The sequence below is a fragment of the Sapajus apella genome, unplaced genomic scaffold (genome assembly GCF_009761245.1).
Source record: "Sapajus apella isolate SASKATOON/1434 unplaced genomic scaffold, GSC_monkey_1.0 scaffold13, whole genome shotgun sequence".
NCBI lineage: Eukaryota > Metazoa > Chordata > Mammalia > Primates > Cebidae > Sapajus > Sapajus apella.
This window is the reverse complement of record NW_022436953.1, coordinates 20,573,683-20,596,864: the sequence shown is the minus strand read 5'-3', so window position 1 is coordinate 20,596,864 and position 23,182 is coordinate 20,573,683. Positions and strand designations below refer to the sequence as shown.

Below are 23,182 nucleotides of genomic sequence, written 5' to 3'. Positions count from 1 at the left end.
CATGTCCTCACATTTCAAAACCAGTCATGCCTTCCCAACAGTCCCCCAAAAGTCTTAACTCATTTCAGCATTAACTCAAAAGTCCACAGTCCAAAGTTTCATCTGAGACAAGGCAAATCCCTTCCGCCTGTGAGCCTGTAAAATCCAAAGCAAGCTAGTTACTTTCTAGATTGGGGGACAGGTATTGGGTAAATACAGCCATTCCAAATAAGAGAAATTGGCCAAAACAAAGGAATTACAGGGCCCATGCAAGTCTGAAATCCAGCAGGACAGTCAAATTTTAAAGCTCCAAAATGATCTCCTTTGACCCCAGGTCTCACATCCAGGTCACACTGCTGCAAGAGGTGAGTTCCCATGGTCTTAGGCAGCTCCATCCCTGTGGCTTTGCCGGATACAGCCTCCCTCCTGGCTGCTTTCACGGGCTGTCATTGAGCATCTGAGGCAAGATGGTGCAAGATGTTGGTGGATCTACCATTCTGGGGTTTAGAGGATGGTGGCCCTCTTCTCACAGCTCCACTAGGCAGTGCCCTGGTAGGGACTCTGTAGGGACTCTGACCCCACATTTCCTTTCCACACTGCCCTGGCAGAGATTTTCCATGAGGGCCCCACTCCTGCAGCAAACTTTTACCTGGGCATCCAGGCATTTCCATACATCTTCTGAAATGTAGACAGAGGTTCCCAAACCTCAGTTCTTGACTTCCATGCACCCACAGGCTCAACAAGGATTGGGGCTTCCACCCTCTGAAGCCACAGCCCAATCTGTACATTGTCCCCTTTTATCCACAACTGGAGGAGCTAGGGCACAGGGCACCAAGTCCCTAGGCTGCACACAGCACGGGGACCCTGGGCCCAGCCCACGAAACCACTTTTTTCCTCCTGGGCCTCCAGGTCTGCGATGGGAGGGGCTGCCCTGAAGGTCTCAATATGGCCTGGAGACATTTTCTCCATGGTCTTAAGGGTTAATATTAGGTTCTTTGCTACTTAGGAAAATTTCTGAAGCTGGCTTGAATTTCTCCCCAGAAAATGGGTTTTTCTTTTCTATCGCATACGCAGGCTGCAAATTTTTTAAACTTTTATGCTCTGCTTCCCTTATAAAACTGAATGCCCTTAACGGCACACAAGTCACCTCTTGAATGCTTAGAAATTTCTTCCACCAGATACCCTAAATCGTCTTTCTCAAGTTCAAAGTTCCACAAATCTCTAGGGCATGGGTAAAATGCTGCCAGTCTCTTTGCTAAAATATAACAAGAGTCACCTTTTATTCCAGTTCCCAAAAAGTTTCTCATCTCCATCTGAGACCACCTCAGCCTGGACCTTATTGTCCATGTTGCTATCAGCATTTTGGGCAAAGCCATTCAACAAATTCCTAGGAAGTTCCAAACTTTCCCACATGTTCCTGTCTTCTTCTGAGGCCTCCAAACTGTTCCAACCTCTGCCTGTTACCCAGTCACAAAGTCACTTCCACATTTTTGGGTTTCTTTTCAGCAAGACCCCACTCTACTGGTACCAATTTACTGTATTAGTCCTTTTCATGCTTCTGATAAAGACATACCTGAGACTGGGCATTTTAGAAAAAAAGAGGTTTCATGGGACTAACAGTTCCACACGGCTGGGGAGGCCTCAGAATCACGGTGGAAGGCAAAAGGACCTTCTTAACATGGCAGTGGCAAGAGAAAAATGAGGAAGAAGCAGAAGCAGAAACTCCTGATAAAACCATCCGATCTCATGAGACTTAATTTACTATCACGAGAATCGCATGGGAAAGACTGGCCCACATGATTCAGTTACGTTCCCCTTAGTTGAGAGATTCTTTTTCATTTATCTAGCTTATGAGTTTAAGAACTTTTCTGATTTTATACCTTTATGAATTGTTTAAACTTAATGACAGGTCTTTTGGAAAGTTCTGTGGGAATTGATAGTAATTTTTATGCCAAGAGATAAAAACAAGACATTTGCCATATGTCTGTTTCAAAGAGTTATACTTTCTTTGAAAAAGATGTTGTGGGCTGGGTGTGGTGGTTTGTGACTGTAATCCCAGCACTTTGGGAGGCCAAGGCAGGCAGATCACCTGAGGTCAGGAGCTCGAGACCAGCCCGACCAACATGGAGAAACCCCATCTCTACTAAAAATACAAAATTAGCTGGGCGAGGTGGCGAATGACTATAATCCCGGCTACTCGAGAGGCTGAGGCAGGAGAATTGCTTGAACCCAGGAGGTGGAGGTTGTGGTGAGCCTAGATCCTGCCATTGCCTTCCAGCCTGGGCAACAAGAGCAAAACTCCATCTCAAAAAAAAAAAAAAGGTGTGATTGTGTGCATCCAAATTGTGAATCCTCTTTGCTAGTAAGACAGTTTTAAAGATGACAATGTGATATCTCATTTTTTTTCTATTAAAGTGATGGAACTAAATGGAAAATGATTGAGAATATAGTGGGTTCCTTGGAGCAAAGTATATAATTTCCAAGTAGTTGAGGGTCCTATTAAGTATTTCAGTTTATATCTTTTGTTCTGTTAAAACTGCCTGGGTTAGAAGTAAATTAGATTGATACCAGCAGGACCCTTCAGAAGCTCAGTGTTTTATTTCTTTTCATGTGTTGTGTTTTGTTGTTGTTGTTGTTCTAGAACATAGAAATTGTTTTATGAACTTTTTAAAAGAATTATGATTTACTGAAATATGCTTTATAAACAGAATTAAGGAATAGTATTCTAGTTCTAACTTAGTCACTTCTAAATTGAACCAAATGTTACTTGCGTTACCTTACACTCAAGGATGTTTGTGGGGACTGTGGGAGAAGGGAGAGAAGAGGGAATTAGAGGAAAAAGGGAAGAAGGAGAGAACGAAAATGAACAAGAGCATATGTGTCTCTTTGCAAGTATTTACATACTAATGGAGTTAGATGGGATCATCAGTTATGGTTATGATTTTTAAAAGTGATATATGATAAAATAGGAAATTTAGCCATAGATCTTCAGCAGCCTTCTTGCCACCTGTAATTGGGATTTACAGTAAACTGTTAGTCCCTCGCCTGGTAGTAATTTGTATCCTTTAACCATAAACAAATTGATCTGACATCTTGTATTTACTGAAATAACCAGAGTTACTCATTCAGAGACTGTAACCAAAGTTACATTTCTAACATATTTTCTGCCAACTATGTTGTAAACAAAGTTCACCTTGCAAACAGCTCAGTAACTTATTTAATATTAAAAAGTTGTTTTAGTTTTAGAAATTTTGACCTCTCAATTGTAATTCAAAATTTGAAAATAATTCTTTTATACTTTAATCATAAGGGCCCAAGTTCCTGACATTCAGAATTCAGTTGCAAGTCCCAAAAGCAAGCCAAACAAAGGTGATTTGTGCACTGGTCCCTCAAAAATGATAATTTTTGGCCAGGCGCAGTGCTCACACCTGTAATCCCAGCACTTTGGGAGGCTGTGGCAAGCGGATTACTTGAGGCCAGTTCAAGACTAGTCTGGCCAACATGGTGAAACTCTCTTCTGTCTCTACTAAAAATACAAAAATTAGCCAGGCATAGTGGTGCACGCCTGTAATCCCAGTTACTCTGATGGCATGAGAATTGTTTGAACCTGGGAGGCAGAAGTTGCAGTGAGCCAAGATCATGCAACTGTACTCCAGCCTAGATGACAGAGCAAGACTGTCTCAAAAAAGAAAAAAAAAAAAAAAAGATTTTTAGTGATGTCCATTTGTACTGCTTTAACAAAAATAACATAAACTGAGTGGCTCATAAACAACAGAAATGTATTCCTCACACTTCTGGAGGCTGGGAAGTCCAAGATCAGAGCACCAGTAGATTCACTGTCAGCTGAAGGCTTCCTTCTTGTGATTCATAGCTGGCTGTTTTTTCCCTATGTCCTCACATGGCAGAAGGGACAAGGATGTTCTCAGACTTCTTTTATAAGTGTATAAATAAAAGAGGGCTCCACCCTGATGAACTAATCATCTCCCAAAGTCTCCATCTCCGAATACCATCATGTTTGGGGGTTGAGATTTCAACATATAAATTGGTAGAAAGTTGGGGAGGGGGAAACATATATTTAGTTAACAGCAGTCGCCTTTGGAAGATCTGTAGCATGTAGAGTTTTGGTTCCTTTGACCAAAGGAGCTTTTTTATATTCTCATGAGCAGAAGGACTAAATTTTATAAACTTAAAGAGGCTTTCTGACAGAAATATTTAGATGCTACATTATAGAATGGCTTTTAAGACCATTTTAAAATTTGAATAATCCCAGAATATTAACAGTATTTGATTGGTATTAACAAATATTTCTACTTTCAGACATATGTTTTCCAAAAGTTCGATTTATATAAGCAAATTTTTTTAGAGTCTATATAATTTTAGTCTAATTCTACCCCTGCTTATTTAGGATGTTTATCCAGCCAGAGGGCCATGAAACAAAAATAGTGCACTTCTCTGGAATAATAGGAATTAGGAAGCCAGAGCAAACCCTAAGTGGTGGCAGTTTGAAAATGAGGCAAAAGCAAGCCAGGTTTTTTTTAACCTGTGAGAGAAAACAGGTGAAAGTAGAGAACTGGCCTGGTACTGAAAAGAGACCTGGAGGAGGAGAATGTAGAGGTGTTGATTTGACAGAAATGTGTTGGGGTTTCCCATATAACCTGTGCTAACATACAGGTTCCCTGGCCAGTCTATAAAATCCATATAATAGATTAAAGAGATGGTTCTGTTATTTTTAAAACACAGGCAACAAGATCACTGCACACAAGTGCAATAGTAATTGAATAAAATAGGAGTCTTGCACTAAGAAATGTCTTCCCCAAGGTTCCCCTCCTCTACAGCCAGATGCCCTTTGTCTGCCATCTTTTATCACCATGCTTCTCAAAAAAGAAACCTCCTGCAGGAAGCTTTCCAATTGTTCCAGGCCATTGCTGCCCTAAAGTATCACAAGGGTCCTCATCTCAACTACAGATTCCCCTGAGAAAAGCAAAAACTTTATAACTATATTTTTAGGGCCTCGGCCTTCATTTAGAGATTTGGTTTACAGTAATTGAGCTATCTGAATATGGATAATGTAGAAGTGGCTCATGAAAGAAGAAGCATTTATTGGCTTATAAAAACATGTATCACTTATGAAACTTTCTGGTAAATGGCATATACTACCATGAATCAAATTTTGAAGTAATTTGAAACACAGTTTTAAATTTGACTTTTTAGTGTTGTTTTTTTTTTAAGGGAAAACTCCTTCTTATATGCTGATATTAATGAAATTGAGATTTTTTTTTAAATAAAAAGCTTGAATAGATCAGTGTGAATTAAATATTTGCATTCAAGTTTCCAGCCACATTAAAGCATTAACATACTAAAATACTGCTTTTGCCATGGGTGGGTGTGTGTGTGTGTGTGTGTGTGTCTGTGTGTGTCTGTGTGTGCTGTGTGTTTTGAGATAGGATCTTGCTCTGTTGCCCAGGCTGAAGTGCAGTGGCATGATTCTAGCTCACTGCAGCCTCAAACTCCTGGGCTCAAGTGATCCTCCTGCCTCAGCCTCCTGAGTAGCTAAGACTACAGGTAGCATGCCACCATGCCTGGCTATGGGTTACCATATATTAACTTTGATCGTCTCAGGCATGACATTAGTGGTGGAGTGTTATGCTTCTTTATTTTGAAAGGTCTTTTAGTCAGGTGAACCAAAATTATCTCCCTCATCACATAGACTGAACTCATCTACTGTGATCTGAGAGGATACTTGATATAATTTTGATTTTCTTAAATTTATTGAGACTTGTTTTATGGTATAGCATATGGTCTATCTTGAAGGATGTTCCATGTGCTGAAGAAAAGGATGTACATTCTGCAGTGGTTGGGTAGAATTTTCTGGAAATGTCTGTTAAGTTCATTTATTCTAGGGTTTAAAGTTAATTGTTTCTTTGTTGACCTTCTGTCTTGATGAACTGTCTAGTGGAGTTTTTAAGTCCCCCACTATTATTGTATTGCTATCTATCTCATTTCTTAGGTCTACTAGTAATCCTTTCATAAATTTGAGGTCCCCAATGTTGGATGCATATATATTTAGGATTGTGATATTTTCCTGTTGGGTTAATCCTTTTATCATTGTATTATGTCCCTCTTTGTCTTTTTTTTTGCTGTTGTTGCTTTACAGTTTGTTTTTTCTGATATAAGAATAGCTACTCCTGCTCATTTTTGATTTCTATTTGTGTGGAATATCTTTCTTCACCCCTTTACTTTAAGTTTATGTGAGTCCTTATGTGATAGATGGGTCTCTTGAGGACCCATACTTGGTTGGTGGAATTTTATTCATTGTACCATTCTTTTAAGTGGAGCATTTAGGCCATTTACATCCAACATGAGCATTGAGATGTGAGATACTGGTCTATCATGTTAGTTGTTACCTTAATACTTTGGTTTTTTTGTTTTTTGTTTTCTGTTTTGTTATTGTTTTATAGGCTCTGTAAGATTTATACTTTAAAGATGTTCTGTCTTGGTGTATTTCAAGGTTTTCTTTAGAGACTTAGAACTTTTAGCATTTCTTGTAGTGCTGGCTTAGTAGTAGCAAATTCTCTCAGCATTTGTTTGTCTGAAAGAGACTTTTATCTCTCCATCATTTATTAAGCTTAGTTTTGCTTAGTTTTTCAGGGATACAAAAGTCTTGGCTGACAATTATTTTGTTTCAGGGGGCTAAAGATGGGGCCCAGTCCCTTCTGGCTTATAAGGTTTCTGCTAAGGAGTCTGCTGTTAATCTGATTGATTTTCCTTTATAGGTTATCTGGTGCTTTCTTCTGACAGCTCTTAAGATTCTTTCCCTTGTCTTGCATTTAGATAACCTGATGACTGTGTTTTGCAAAGAATTTCCCAGGTGTTCTTTGAACTTCTTGTATTTTGATGCCTAGATCTCTAGCAAGGCCAGGGAAGTTTTCCTCAATTATTCCCTCAAATAAGTTTTTCAAACTTTCAGATTTCTCTTCGTCATCAGGAACACCAGTTATTTGTAGGTTTGGCCATTCAATGTAATCCCAAATTTTTTAGAAGCTCTGTTTATTTTGTTTTATTCTTTTTTTTTGTTTTGTTTTGTCTTTGTCTGATTGGATTAATTCAAAAGCCTTGTCTTCCGCTCTGAAGTTCTTTCTTCTACTTGTTATAGTCTGTTGAAAGTTTCCCCTATGTTTTGTATTTATCTAAGCATGCCTTTCATTTCCAGAATATGTGATTGCTTTTTCTTTATGATATCTATTTCTCTGGAGAATTTTTTATACCTATCCTGATTTTTTTATTATTATTATTTCTTTTCATTGATTTTCACCTTTCTTGCTATCTCCTTGAGTAGCTTAATAATCAACCCCCTGAATTCTTTATCTGGCAATTCAGAGATTTTTTTCTTAGTTTGGATCCATTGCTGGGGATCCATTGCTGGTATGATCTTTTGGAGACATTATAGAACCTTCTTTTGTCCTATTACCAAAAGTACTTTTCTGGTTCCTTCTCATTTGGGTAGACTACTTCAGAGGTCTGAAACTCAAGGTCTGCTGTTCAGATTCTCTTGTCCCATGGGGTGATCTCTTGATTTGGCACTCTCCCTCTTCCCCAGGGATGGGGCTTCCTGAAGCTGGACTGCAGTGGGTTATTGCTTTTCTGGGTCTAGCCACCCTGTGGGGCTAACAGGCTCCAGGCTGGTGCTGGTGGATGTCTGAAAAGAATCCTGTGATGTAATCCATCCTCAGGTCTCCCAGCCACGGATACCAGCACCTCCTCTGGTAGAGGTGGCAGTGAAGTAAACTCTGTAAGAGTCCTTGGTTGCAGATATGTTTAATGTGCTGGCTTTCTTGAATGCTAGTTATGCTAGCAATGAAGTTGTCACTTGGACACCCTCAGGACCTCTAGTTAGCCAGGATGTTGCAGGCAGTGGAATTGAGTGTTGTCTTCTTCCTGGGATCAGGGTTAATCTGTCCTGAGCTGATGTACTGGCTTCCAGCCAGGAAGTGGCACTTTGAGGAGAGCACCAGCTGTGGTACTAGTAGGGGGCTCTAAGCTTGCCCTAAGATGCCTAGGGTAAGTATTTTGGTTTCTCAGGTGATGAGTGGGGTCATAAAGCTCCTAAGAGTTTCTATGTTTGTGTTTGGCTACCAGGGCGGGTAGGGAAATACCATCAGGTGGGTCTGCTTTAGGTGGGTCTGGGCTCAGACTTTCCTTAGGTGGGGTTTGCCACAGCCACTGTAGGGGGCAGGTGGTGGTTCTCAGGCCAGTGGGGTTATGTTCCAGTGGGGAACCTCACCGCCTCTCCTGTGTTATATAGTTTGCCAGGGAAGTGGCAGATAGCCAGTAGTAAGAGGCCTCACCCAGCTCTCAGGCAGTTGGTGAAGCCAGTCTCACTACTGCAGTGCCCTGCTCAGACCTTGCCACAGGCCATGAGCTACCCTGCTACCGCTTTTGGACCTCAGCCCTCCTCATCTGCCCACTGGTTTGGTGGGAGCTTCTGCACTCCTGCCCTTGCTTACTCACTTGTAAGTGAGTAAGCAGCTCCTGCTCATCTTCCAGACTCTGAGAAAATTTGTCCCCAGTTGAAACCACTACCAATTTCAGTTGAGAGCTTCCTTAGCCACATGACCCCTCCCCAGTTCATCTGGCTGCCTTCCCTGAGGTACCCTGTGAGATAAAGTCAGGGATAGCTTCCTGGGGCTCAGGCTGGAGACTCAGAGTGCTTTCTAGGTACTTCCCACTGCTACTTGCACTTTTATATTTCTCGTAACTCCCTAAACCCATTTCACCCATAGGGAAGGTTAAATCCTTCTCCTGTGATCTGGATTTTCAGATTCCTCGGTAGAGATGTGTGTTCAGAGGTAGGTTTTCCCCCCTCACACTTTGAGAACTTCTTTCAGTGGATCTGTGAACTCTTTCAGTTTTCCTGGAACGTTCTTGCAGTGGTTCTTGAAGCAAAAGGTCACAATGTGAGTCTGTTCACACTGTTTTGTCCATGCATGTGGGAGCTACAGCCCTGTTTCCTGTCTACCATCTTCTAACTAGTGCATTTCTTTCCATTGCTTTACTTTCTTAGTAGGTTTGCTAAAGGTTTTGTTAAACATATGTTTCTTAGGATAACATTAGTGATTTTTCTGAAAAATAATTACCTCTATTTCCACTTAGAGAGTTATAGAGTAATACACTGATATTTCTGAAGATTGTGAGTATCTTTTTTTATTGTAATAGAGTGAGATTTCTGTTAGAATAGGTATTGGTTTACAGTATGGGCCAGGACTATGAATGGTTATCTCCATTTAAAAGCCTGCTGTTCAAGGTTCAGTGTTAGGCTGTGCATGGTGGCTCACATCTCTAATCCCAGCACTTGGGAGGCCGAGGCAGGTGGATCATTTGAGCCTAGGAGTGTGAAACCAACCTGGGTGACATAGGGAGACCCTGTCTCTACAAAAAATACAAAAAAAAAAATTAGCCAGGCATGGTGACATCTGCCTCTGTTCCCAGCTGCTCAGGAGGCTGAGATGAAAAGAAGGCTTGAGCCCAGGAGTCAGAGGTTGCAGTAAGCCAAGATTACGCCACTTCACTCTAGCACACACACAAAAAAAGTTCAGTTTTTTTACCAGTATCATGTACATACATGTGCTGATTATTGTGTCTTATCTCACATTTCTCTCTTCCCTGCCCCACAACTCCACCAAAAAAGCTGGAACTAGTTCTCATTATATCTTTTTCAGAAAACCAATTGATGGAAGAATGTTCAAAATATACCTGTCATAGTAATTTAGGGTCTTCACTTAGTGATCTTTTTACTTTTAGATTTAGGGGTTTCACTCGACGTTAGAAGCTTGTATAGGAAAGAAGAGTTTGTAAAATAAATGGGTTATATTGATATTATTTAAATATAACTTGTTCGTCTCTATTAGATAAAATTATGTCCATGTTAAGAAGGGATTAAAAATCAGCATTTCCCCCCAGGAGAAAATGTGTCTCAGTCTTAAAGACTGTCCTGATATTGTTACTAAATTGTTCTCTATGAGGGAGATGCACATACAGCTAGAATTTTTTTAACCTGTGACTGACATTATTGGTGAAGTTAAATGTAGGCTGTCTACAATCTTGTATGTATTGACTCCTGTGATTCAGCTCATGTAATTGCTGTTAGCATGTGTCTGCAATTCTTTTTCTTTTTTTTCTTTTTTTTTTCTTTTTTTTTTTTCCTCTTTTTGAAATGGGGTCTAACTCTCTTACCCAGGCTGGCCTTGAACTCTTGGGCTCCAAGTATTCCTCGCACCTCAGCCTCCCAAGTAGCTGAGACTACAAGCATGTGCTGCCATACCTGGCTTGTCAGCAACTGTTGACAATTGATAAAAACTTTTTTATGTCATAGAAACAGTATTTTTCTTCCCACAGACATCTACTTTTTGATTTCAACATAATTCAAGCCAGTTGATACGGGATAAATCACAGAAAGTACAGCCTACCTTTATAATATATTTGTAATATAAATATGGCACTTTGAGCTTAATGAAATATTGAATATAATATATGAGTCTTTAGCACAATGCCTGGTAAGCTAGAACTTGTTAGAAACAGATACTCACTAAAGTTAAGCCAAAAAAGGGTACTTATTTTAAGGATATTAGGTTGTTTACTGGACCCCAAGGGCAGGCAGGCATCAGGGCCACTATTCATGGTTGTGTGGGTTAGCCTCTGCACAACTTTAAGCAGGAGTACAACCAGGCCTTAGAAACAATCTAGAATGAAACTAAACCATTGTTAGGCTAGTCCCTCTGTCTCCTCTCTGCTCCTCCTTTATTCTTCACTCTGAAGACTGGCAGTCTCCATTTCCCAGTCCATAAGTACACACACAAGACAGCTCAGCTACAGTATGTTCGTTTGATTCAAGAAACCTCTGAATCTGAATTCCAAACATCAAGGAAGGAAGTCTAGTCCTGCTTGGGTCTGATGTGTACCCCTGGACTATCTAATGAGGTAGAGCAGTAGAACCATGTTATATAAGCTTGGCTGTTTCCACTATTACCATATATGGGATTAGAGGGTTACAGAAATAGTCCCAAAGCTGGGAATGGGCTTAGCAAACATTGGTGTCTATTTTACTGAGCACATAGTACGTATTTAATAAGCATTGTTAATTTTATTTCTTCTTTTTCTTACAAAGTGCGAGTCATGCCACAAAGTATAGGTTTCAAGAACATGTTTTAGCAAATAGATATTAATAGGTCTTGTAAATTTTATATATATTTATTGCAAGATAACATTATAGGACCTTTTATTTATTAGATAATCAGAATATGTAGGATTTTGTGATATGTTATATGAAATGCTGCTGCTTTTTCTTAGGAAAATATGTTCTAACTCGGGTAAGAGTTTTCTCTTCTACTAAATCTTACCCTATATCATCAAGATGGTTTGAATTTCTTTCTTTTTTTTCCTTTTTCTTTTTTTTTTTTTTTTTTTTTTGAGGTAAGGTTTCACTTTGTTGTTGAGGGTGGAGTGCAGTGGTGTGATCATAGCTCAGTGCAGCCTCAGACTTCTCCTGGGCTCAAGCTATCCTCACACCTCAGCGCCACACATAGCTGGGACTGCAGGCAAATGCCAGCACAACCAACAAAATTTTTTTTGTGCAGACAAGGCCTTGCCGTATTGGCCAGTCTGGTCTCCAAATCCTGGCCTCAAGCCATCCCCTCAATCTCAGCTTCCTAATGCTCTGGGATTAGACCATGAGCAGCCTTAATTTCCTGATGTGCCTCTATGTCTTTGCTCTAACAATGCTACTGTGGCCCAGAATGATAGCCTCTCAATTCATCCCATGCCTCCGATCCCAACTCCTAGACTTATTTGTTCAAATTCTTCTCATGCTTTAAGACATAACCTAAATGCCATACACGTATAGGAAGGCTTCCCCAGACCACTCACCCAGAGGCAATGTTTGCCTCTCCTGAATTCCCATTGTACCTTATCCATATATGTCTTGTGGCACAGCATGCTTCAGTCTTAGAAGTATAGCTTAGATCTACTTTCTAAAATCTTGCTAGTCAATATTTAGATACTGGTCTCAAAAGATTCAGTTTTTGTGATCTGAACAGCCTCAGGACCTTGGAGTTTATATGTGGGTTACATCACCACAGGTTTGGACTTGCAGGGTTTGTCCTGAAACTTCTAGACAAATTCCATGGATGTAACCAGATGACTATTTCAAAGGGGAGAAGTGCCATGACCCCATTTATTACCTCCCTTATCACAGAAATCTTGACTGTGAGGAATCAGGTTTTCCTTGTTTTCTGAAAGAAACACAGCAAACTTTTGCCATCTATAAAGATTTTGAGTGAGAAGTTCTATAGATGTTAACTTTTCTTTAATTGTGGCTTATCTTTTGGAAGAGAGAAGCACCCAGATTTTTATGAAACTTAGAAACAGCCGATTGGCTTCCTGTAAGAAAGGAAAAGCTATTAGTGATGATGGTTGGAATTAACCAAGGGTCTCTTCTGTAATCTGTATTTGTATTCATATCACAGATATTTTCTCTCTACATTCTCACTCTTTGCTGTTTTTAAATAAAGATATTCTGATCAGCAGTTTAAGGGACAGTATTATATTGTTCTGTGTTCATTTTTTTCTTCCCTCTGCTTTATTTGGATAAACGGCTGTAAGAAATAGAATTTTTTTCTTCCTATTTCATTTCCCCCTTCCTTCTTTCATTTATATGTAACTATGATATGTCTTTAGTCTCCTGCATAGAGGAAACTTTTTGATGGGATGAAATTTACAATGTTGTGAAAAAGTAGGTATCTACTATGATCAGTGTCATTTCTACACTTTGGAAATACATTATTTCTAATGGGTTGTTTTTCCCCTTATTAAATATTAACATTTCAGTCACCATCTTTGTCTAATAAGACAGATTTTTAAAAATCAAATAATTGTAACATTGTTTTAGTTTTGGAATCTTGAATCTATAAAAATAATCTTTGAATAATGTAACACAGTCTGAAAATTCTAATGACTTTAATTGATATCTGTTTCATAGTATGTTTGCCTTGTTTCCACAGCCAGATTAATTTATTCACAGCAGACTGATTTTTTTAAATTTCCTTTTGCAGTCCCATTTTTTACTAGTAGTGCTAAATCCTACTAATAACAGTAAGTATTGAGCCTTTTCATACCCTCCCCATCTGAGATAGATATTATTCCATTTCACAAATGAAGTTCAGAGAGGTTATCATTTGCCTAAAGTCATAGGAAAGCATTCTTGTAGACATCATGATATTTCACCCTAAATATTTCAGTTTGAAACTTCTGAAAATAACATTTTACATACTCAAAATAACAATTATAAGACCAAAAAAACCCAATAATTCCTTAATTTCACCTCATTTTCAGCCATTTTTAAATGCCCCTAAATTTTTTTGTACTTAAAACACACACGCACACACACACACACCCATCCATCCCCCCTAGGATCTGATCAAGATTCATATGTTACTGGCTGGGCACGGTGGCTCACGCCTTTTATCCCAGCACATTGGGAAGTGGAGGCAGGTGGATCACTAGAGGTCAGGACTTTGAGAGCAGCCTGGCCAACATGGTGAAACCCTGTCTCTACTAAAAATACAAAAAATTAGCCAGGTGTGGTGGTGCATGCCTGTAACCCCAGCTACTCAGGAGGCTGAGGTGGGAGAATCACTTGAACCCAGGAGGCAGAGGTTGCAGTGAGCCAAGATCATGCCACTGTACTCCAACCTGAGAACGAGACTCTGTCTTTAACAATAACAAAAAAGGTACCTTGAATTACTACATCTGTCTTGTTTTTTTAAAATCTAAAATGCATAACCCCTTTACCTTTTGGGAGGGGTGGGGTGTACTAATTTTTTTTATCATTCCTTCTGCATTTGTTAAATGGCATATTTTTAGCAGGAGTGAAGGTAAAATAAAACTTCCCTTCAATTGGGTGCTAAATAATATGCAAATGAATGAATAGATTCATTTACTAGCTAATCATAAAAGCAATACTTAAATAAATTCTACAATTAAAGTACGGTCAGCCCTCTGTATCCATGAATTTATATCCCCAGATTCAACCAACTGTGGATTGAAACCCAGCTGTGGATGGTGAGTGATCAGGTTTTCTTTGTTTTCTGAAAAAGAACTAAAATTATTAAATTTGTAGATGGTGGCAAACTTTCACCATCTATAAAGATTTTGAGTGAGAATTTCTATAGATATTAACCTTTCCTTAATTGTAGCTTACCTTTTGGAATAGGGAAGCACCTGGATTTGCATCACGGGATTCAGCCAGCTACAGACTGAAACCAACTGGGGATTAGGACTATGAGGACTATGATGGATATGGAAGGCTAATTGTACTGCCTCATTTTGTGTAAGGCCTCATTATGTGCCTCATTGTGTATGTATCTGAGCATACACCAGTTTTGGTATCCTCAAGTGGGGTCCTGGAACCCTTGTGGATATGGAGGGCTGACTGTTAAAGCTATGTTGAAAGAAAAAAGACATTCAAGAAAAACGCTGAACAAGACAAAATGTAATGCTGCCCAGCTTTGCAGTAAACAATAAGTAGTCACAATATTGTAAACATTATTTGCTGAATTTTAGTTTTAGAATCAGTCAACCTTGTGGCTTCACTATAGTTACCAAAGGAATATAATAGTTAGCAACTTTGATTGTAGAGTTTAGAAAGAGAAGAGATTGAGGGAAAAATATGAAGTCCTGATATTAGATAGAGATTGTCTAACATTGATAAACAAGAAATATAGGGGTATAACTGTATTGATGATAGTTACAATGAAGTTATGTAGAAGAACTAAAAACAGTGCTGTAATTGCTATTATTTGAGGGAAAGGTGAATAGGCTCCTTGTCTATGATTGTAGGACTTCAACACTGTCTAAAATTTGATATATGAAGAAATGGTAATGTATGCATACTATCTAGAGAAAAAAAGGTAACCCCCGAAACAACTAAAAACAAAGTTTAAAAGCATTTGCTGTGGTGTGGGGATGGAGTAAAGGGAACTTGAGGAGACAGGACAATTGCTCTTTCTTATGTTATTTTTATATATTTGATTTTTTTAACCACATGCAAATACTTGAAAATTACAAGTTAATTCTAATTCTTTTAAACAGTAATAAAAACTTGAGTTACATTTTTTTTTTTCTTTCAGACACACTGTTCTTGCTTCTTATATGTGGTTTCATTCTGTATCTACAGTCTAGTAATTCCAGCTATGTATAGTTCAGTCAGTATGCATTTGATTAAGTTGAATGAAAAAAACCATATAAATATTGTTCTGCTTCCTGATTAACTTAAGGATAATCTAAATTCATACTAAGTTGTCTTTATTAAATTAGGCAAATTGGAAAACTAAAGGTTATCTGAATTAGTGATCTGTATATTTAAGCATCTTAGGACAAAAATTGGCATATTTAAGATTTTGTTTTTGCTTTACTTTTAATAGCTTTATTGAGGTATAATTTAAATAAAATTCACTAAGTGTACAGTGTGGTGAATGTTGGTAATTGTACACAGTTTATGTAACCTCTCCCCCAATCAAGAAAGAGAATAATTTTATCACCTCATCTATTACAGATGTTCCTCAACTTACATTGGAGTTACATCCAGATAAACCCATTGTTGTAAATTGAATATAGTGCGTTTTTTACTTAACAATATTTTCAACTTAAGGGCTTATCCGGATGTATCCCCTGTTATGAATTGAGGAGCACACTGAAACTGTGTGTAAAGTCAGAAAATCCTGAGTCTAACCATCATAAGTTAGAGACCATCTGCTATTTGTGTTACCTGCTCTGAATCTCTATCCCTCAACCCCTGGTTCTAGGCAAATACTAATCTGCCCTCTGTCAATATAATTTTGCCTTTCCTAGAATTTCATGCAAATTGAATCCTCGTCTTTTGTGTTTGGCCCTTTTCACTTAGCATGTTGTTGAGATTTATCCATGTTGTTGTGTGTATTAATATTTCTTTTGCTGCTGAGTTGTAACTTTTTGGGTAGTAATCTTTATATGTATATGCAACAGTTTGATTATTCAATTCAGTTCATCAATTGACCAGTTCTTGGCTCTTATGAATAATGCTCTGTGAATATTGGCATGCAAGTCTGTGTGTGGACATGTTTTCATTTCTCTTTGGTAAATATCTAAAAGTAAGATTGCTGGGTCATATACTGAGTATATATTTAACTTGAAAACTGCCAAACTGCTTTCCAAAGTAGCTGTACCATTTTAGATTCCAACCAGCAATATGTGAGAGTTTCATTTGCTTTACATCCTCAGCAACACTTGGTATTGTCCACCTTTAATTTAGCCATTCTAGCAGGTATGTAGCATCTCGTGGTTTCAATTTGTATTTTCCTAATGACTAATTGAACATCTTTTAATATGCTTGTTGGCCATTTGCATATCTTCTTTTGTGAAATATCTGCTCAAATATTTTGTCCACTTTTTATTGGTCTGTCTTTTTCTTAATTAGTTATAAGAGTTACATATTCATGTATCAAGTCTTTTCTCAGTTGAATGTTTTTCAAATATTTTCTCCTAATCTGTTGCTTACCTTGGCATTTTCTCTTTTTTTTTTTTATTACATTTTAGGTTTTGGGGTACATGTGAAGAACATGCAAGATTGTTGCATAGGTACACACATGGCAGTGTGATGTGCTATCTTCCTCCTCATCACCTATATCTGGCATTTCTCCCCATGATATCTCTCCTCAACTCCCCACCGCCTGCTGTCCCTCCCTTATTTCCCCCCTACAGACCCCAGTGTGTGATGCTCCCCTCCCTGTGTCCATGTGTTCTCATTGTTCAATACCCACCTATGAGTGAGAACATGGGGTGTTTGATTTTTTGTTCTTGTGTCAGTTTGCTAAGAATGATGGTTTCCAGGTTCATCCATGTCCCTACAAAGGACACAAACTCATCATTTTTTATGGGTTCATAGTATTCCATGGTGTATATGTGCCACATTTTCCCTGTCCAGTCTATCATCGATGGGCATTTGGGTTGGTTCCAGGTCTTTGCTATTATAAACAGTGCTGCAATGAACATTCATATGCATGTGACTTTATACTAGAATGATTCATAATCCTTTGGATATATCCCCAGTAATGGGATTGCTGCATCAAATGGAATTTCTATTTCTAGGTCCTTGAGGAATCGCCACACTGTCTTCCACAATGGTTGAACTAATTTACACTCCCACCAACAGTGTAAAAGTGTTCCTATTTCTCCACATCCTCTCCAGCATCAGTTGTCTCCAGATTTTTTAATGATCGCCATTCTAACTGGCGTGAGGTGGTATCTCAATGTAGTTTTGATTTGCATTTCTCTAACGACCAGTGATGTTGAGCATTTTTTCATATGTTTGTTGGCCTCATGTATGTATGTCTTCATTTGTAAAGTGCCTGTTCATATCCTTCGCCCACTTTTGAATGGGCTTGTTTTTTTCTTGTAAATCTGTTTTTGTTCTTTGTAGATTCTGGATATCAGCCCTTTGTGAGATGGGTAGATTGCAAAAATTTTTTCCCATTCTGTTGGTTGCTGATTCACTCTAATGACTGTTTCTTTTGCTGTACAGAAGCTGTGGAGTTTGATTAGGTCCTATTTGTCTATTTTGGCTTTTGTTGCCAGTGCTTTTGGTGTTTTGGTCATGAAGTCCTTGCCTATGCCTATGTCCTGAATGGTTTTGCCTAGGTTTTCTTCTAGGGTTTTTATGGTATTAGGTCTTACGTTTAAGTCTTTAATCCATCTGGAGTTAATTTTAGTGTAAGGTGTCAGGAAGGGGTCCAGTTTCTGCTTTCTGCACATGGCTAGTCAGTTTTCCCAACACCATTTATTAAACAGGGAATCCTTTCCCCATTGCTTGTTTTTGTGAGGTTTGTCAAAGATCAGATGGTTGTAGATGTGTGGTGTTGCCTCCAAGGCCTCTGTTCTGTTCCATTAGTCTATATCTCTGTTTTGGTACCAGTACCATGCTGTTTTGATCACTGTAGCCTTGTAGTATAGTTTGAAGTTCGGTAGTGTGATGCCTCCTGCTTTGTTTTGTTTGTTTGTTTGTTTGTTTGTTTTTTTGCTTAGAATTGACTTGGCTATTTGGGCTTTCTTATGGTTCCATATGAAGTTTAAGGTGGATTTTTCCAGTTCTGTGAAGGTCATTGGTAGCTTGATGGGGATAGCATTGAATCTGTAAATTACTTTGGGCAGTATGGCCATTTTCACGATAGTGACTCTTCCTAACCATGAACATGGAATGTTTCTCCATCTGTGTCCTCTCTTATTTCGTTGAACAGTGGTTTGTAGTTCTCCTTGAAGAGGTCCTTTACATCCTTTGTTAGTTGTATTCCCAGGTATTTTATTCTCTTTGTAGCAATTGCAAATGGCAGTTTGTTCTTTTTTTTTTTTTTTTTTTTTTTTGGAGACAGAGTTTCGCTTTTGTTACCCAGGCTGGAGTGCCATGGAGCCATCTTGGCTCACCACAACCTCCGCCTTCTGGGTTCAGGCAATTCTCCTGCCTCAGCCTCCTGAGTAGCTGGGATTACAGGCACGCGCCACCATGCCCAGCTAATTTTTTGTATTTTTAGTAGAGACGGGGTTTCACCATGTTGACCAGGATGGTCTCGATCTCTTGACCTCATGATCCACCTGCCTCAGCCTCCCAAAGTTCTGGGATTACAGGTGTGAGCCACTGCACCCGGCTGGCAGTTCATTCTTGATGTGGCTCTCTTTAAGTCTGTTATTGATATATAGGAATGCTTGTGATTTTTGCACATTGATTTTGTATCCTGAGACTTTGCGCAAGTTGCTTATCAGTGTCAGGAGATTTGGGACTGAGATGATTGGGTCTTCTAGATATACAATCATGTCATCTGCAAATAGAGACAATTTGACTTCCTCCTTTCCTAATTGAATACCCTTTATTTCTTTTTCTTGCCTGATTGCTCTGGTTAGAACTTCCAATACTATATTGAATAGGAGTGGTGAAAGAGGGCATTCTTATCTAGTGCCAGATTTCAAAGGGAATGCTTCCAGTTTTTGCCCATTCAGTATGATATTGGCTGTTGGTCTGTCAAAAAGGCTTTTATTATTTTGAGATACATTCTGCCAATACCTAGTTTATTGAGGGTTTTTAGCATAAAGGGCTGTTGAATTTTCTCAAAGGCCTTCCCTGCATCAATTGAGATAATCATGTGGTTTGTGTCTTTGGTTCTGTTTTGTGGTGAATTAGGTTTATAGACTTGCGTATGTTGAACCAGCCTTGCATCCCCGGGATGAAGCCTACTTGATCATGGTGGATAAGCTTTTTGATGTGCTGTTGCAATCGGTTTGCCAGTATTTTATTGAAGATATTTGCATCTATGTTCATCATGGATATTGGCCTGAAGTTTTCTTTTCTTGTTGAGTCTCTGTCAGGCTTTGGTATCAGGATGATGTTGGTCTCATAAAATGATTTGGGAAGGATTCCTTCTTTTTGGATTGTTTGGAATAGTTTCAGAAGGAATGGTACCAGCCCCTCTTTGTATGTCTGGTAGAATTCGGCTGTGAACTCGTCTGGACCTGGGCTTTTTTTGGGTGGTAGGCTCTTAATTGCTGCCTCAACTTCAGCCCTTGTTATTGGTCTATTCAGGGTTTCAGCTTCTTCCTGGTTTAGGCTTGGGAGGATGCAAGTGTCTGGGAATTTATCCATTTCTTCCAGGTTTACTAGTTTATGTGCACAGAGATGTTTGTAATAATCTCTGACGATGGTTTGTATTTCTGTGGAATCTGTGGTGATAACCCCATTATCTTTTTTTTATTATTATTATTATTGCATCTATTTGACCATTCTCCCTCTTCTTTTTTTATTAATCTGGCTGGTGGTGTGTTTTGTTGATCTTTTCAAAAAACCAGCTCCTGCATTTATTGATTTTTTGAAGGGTTTTTTGGTGTCTCTATCTCCTTCAGTTCTGCTCTGATTTTAGTTATTTCTTGTCTTCTGCTAGGTTTTGAGTTTTTTTTGGTCTTGCTCCTCTAGCTCTTTCAATTTTCATGATAGGGTGTCGATTTTAGATCTTTCTTTGCTTCTCATTATTGCTGTACATTTTCCTCTAGACACTGCTTTAAATGTATCTTAGAGATTCTGGTATGTTATGTCTTCATTCTCGCTGGTTTCGAAGAACATCTTTATTTCTGCCTTCATTTCATTGTTTATCCAGTCAACATTCAAGAGCCAGTTGCTCAGTTTCCATGAAGCTGTGCGGTTCTGAGTTAGTTTCTCAATTCTGAGTTCTAACTTGATTGCACTGTGGTCTGAGAGACTGTTTGTCGTGATTTCCATTCTTTTGCATTTGCTGAGGAGTGATTTACTTCCAATTATGTGGTCAATTTTAGAGTAGGTGTGATGTGATGCTGAGAAGGATGTATATTCTGTGGATTTGGGGTGGAGAGTTCTGTAAATGTCTATTAGGTTTGCTTGGTCCAGATCTGAGTTCAAGTCCTGGATATCCTTGTTAATTTTCTGTCTCGTTGATCTAATATTGACAGCGGAGTGTTAAAGTCTCCCACTATTGTGTGGGAGTCTAAGTCTCTTTGTAAGTCATTAAGAACTTGCTTTATGTATCTGGGTGCTCCTGTATTGGGTGTATATATATTTAGGATCATTAGCTTTTCTTGTTGCATTGATCCTTTTACCATTATATAATGTCCTTCTTTGTCTCTTGTGATCTTTGTTGGTTAAAAGCCTATTTTATCTGAGATGATCATTGCAACTGCTGCTTTTTTTTTGCTCTCCATCTGCTTGGTAAATCTTCCTCCATCCCTTTATTTGAGCCTTTGTGTATCCTTGCATGTGAAATGGGTTTCCTGGATACAGCACACCGATGGGTTTTGGCTTTTTATCCAATTTGCCAGTCTGTGTCTTTTGATTGGGACATTTAGCCCATTTACATTTAGGGTTAATATTGTTATGTGTAAATTTGATCTTGCCATTTTGATGCTAGCTGGCTGTTTTGCCCATTAATTGATGCAGTTTCTTCATTGTGTTGATGCTCTTTACCATTTAGTATGTTTTTGGAGTGGTTGGTACTGGTTGTTTCTTTCTATGTTTAGTGCCTCTTTCAGGAGCTCTTGTAAAGCAGGCCTGGTGTTGATGAAATCTCTGAGTACTTGCTTGTTCATAAAGGATTTTATTTTTCCTTCACTTATGAAGCTTAGTTTGGCTGGATATAAATTCTGTGTTGAAAGTTCTTTTCTTTAAAGATGTTGAATATTGGCCCCTACTGTCTTCTGGCTTGTAGGGTTTCTGCTGAGAGATCTGCTGTGAGTCTGTATGTACTGTGTGAGTTGAAGTTCATTTTCCTAATCAGACATCTGCTTGTCTCAGAATACCTTTTTCCTATTACTTAATCTAGCACCTGTGTCAAAAATAAATTGACCGTATAAGTGTTGGTCTATTTGTGGACTATCTTGTTCCATTAATCCATCTGTCTGTCATTAGACCAATAGCATGCTGTCTTGATTTATCTAACATATAGCAAGCCTTGAAGTCAGATAATGTAAGACCTTCAACCTTGTTATATTTAAGGAGTGTTTTGGCTGTTCTTGGTCTTTGCTTCTCCAAACGCCTGCAAGGATTTCAACTGAGATTGTGTTGAGTCTGTAGATAAATTTGGGGAGAATTGTCATCTTAACAATAATGATCTTCTTATGCATGAACCATGGTGTCTTCTCCATATATTTGTCTCCTTTAATTTCCCTTAAAATTCTCATGATAATGCAGTATAAGTTGCAGTATATAGATCTTACACAGCTTTCATTAAACTTAATCTAAAATATTTTTAATACTATTTTAATAGATTTGGGGTTTTAAAATTTTTTTAAATTATTTATAATTCTGTATAATTTATAATACTAATTGTAGTAATTTTCTGATATATGGACACTCATTTGACTTTTGAATATTGACCTTGTAGTTTGTGACTTAATTTCACTTAATAGCTATCGTTGTTTTGTAGATTTCTTGGAATTTTCTATGTATAGGATCATATCTACAAATAAAGAGAGTGTTTTTTCTTCCTTTGCAATCTTTACACTTCCCCCCCCTTTTTTTTTTTTCATTACTGATTTTAACTTCCAGTACAGTGTTGAAGTGGTAAGAGCAGAAATCCTTGCTTTGTTACTGATCTGAGTTACAAAACATAATCTTTAATCTTTGAATTTTGTGTTATTTATAGATTTTTGTAGATGTGTAATCAGGTTTAGGAAGTTCTCTTATACTTTTAGTTTGCTGGGGGTTTTTATCATTAATGAATGTTGGATTTTGTTAATTTTTTTGCAGCTATGGAAATATGGCTTTCTCCATTGTTTTGTTAATATGGTAAATTACATTGGTTGATTCCTGACTGGTAAACCAACCTTGAATTCCTCAAATCATTTTCACTTGGTTATGATTATTATATTTTTTAATACATCGCTGGGTTGAATTTCCTAAAATTTTGTTAAATTTTATATCTATTTTTGAACATTAGAGAGTTATAGATTAGTCTGTACTTCTATTTTCTTGTTTTATGTTTGCCTTGTTTTATTTTTTCTTTAAGAATTCACTGATGAAGCAGTCTAGCTCCCAACAGGGAGGGGGTTTTTTGTGTATTGGGAAGGAAGGCTTATAATTATGAATTTAATGTCTATAATTGATAAAGGGGCATTCAAAGTCTCAGTCTTTTTGGGTTTTGTTGGTGGTGGTGGTTTTGTTTATTTGTTTGTTCTTGAGGCAAGGTCTAGCTCTGTTGCCCAGGCTGGAGTACACTGGTGCAATCATGGCTTACTCTAACCTCCACCTTGAGAGAATATGTTCTTAAGGGTTTTGTTAAAAGCCTTAATTGTGTACAGCACTTTACATTGTAAGGTGATTAATTCCTGTATCATAAGGCAGGAATTGAACACATGTTTTGGGAGATTTAAACACATATTATGTGTTTTGGAGGGGCTTTGTGTTTTGTAAACCTTTAGGTATTTCAGAACTTGACCACATATCCCATTTCTTGAGTACAATGTGATTAAGATTTTCCTTAAAATAACAATTTTATAAAACCTGTTAACACCCAAATTAAAGAACAACTTCCAGTGAGGGTTCATTTACCAGCCAATATCATTAGGTAGGAAAATTGAATTTCTGTCCAAGTTGGATTATGTATTAAAG

The 23,182-nt window shown here is 38.2% G+C and overlaps 1 protein-coding gene and 1 long non-coding RNA gene across 2 annotated transcripts in view; both read left to right on the top strand.

Moving 5' to 3' along the window:
* The window catches only part of PDZD8 (PDZ domain containing 8), a 107,042-nt gene that overhangs the window by 75,627 nt on the left and 8,233 nt on the right, over positions 1–23,182 (top strand). The window lies entirely within an intron of this gene.
* LOC116553994 lies at positions 4,583–15,268 on the top strand. Its single transcript, XR_004269996.1, has 3 exons — positions 4,583–4,595; positions 6,350–6,351; positions 14,674–15,268. It is a non-coding gene; the product is annotated as an uncharacterized LOC116553994 (long non-coding RNA).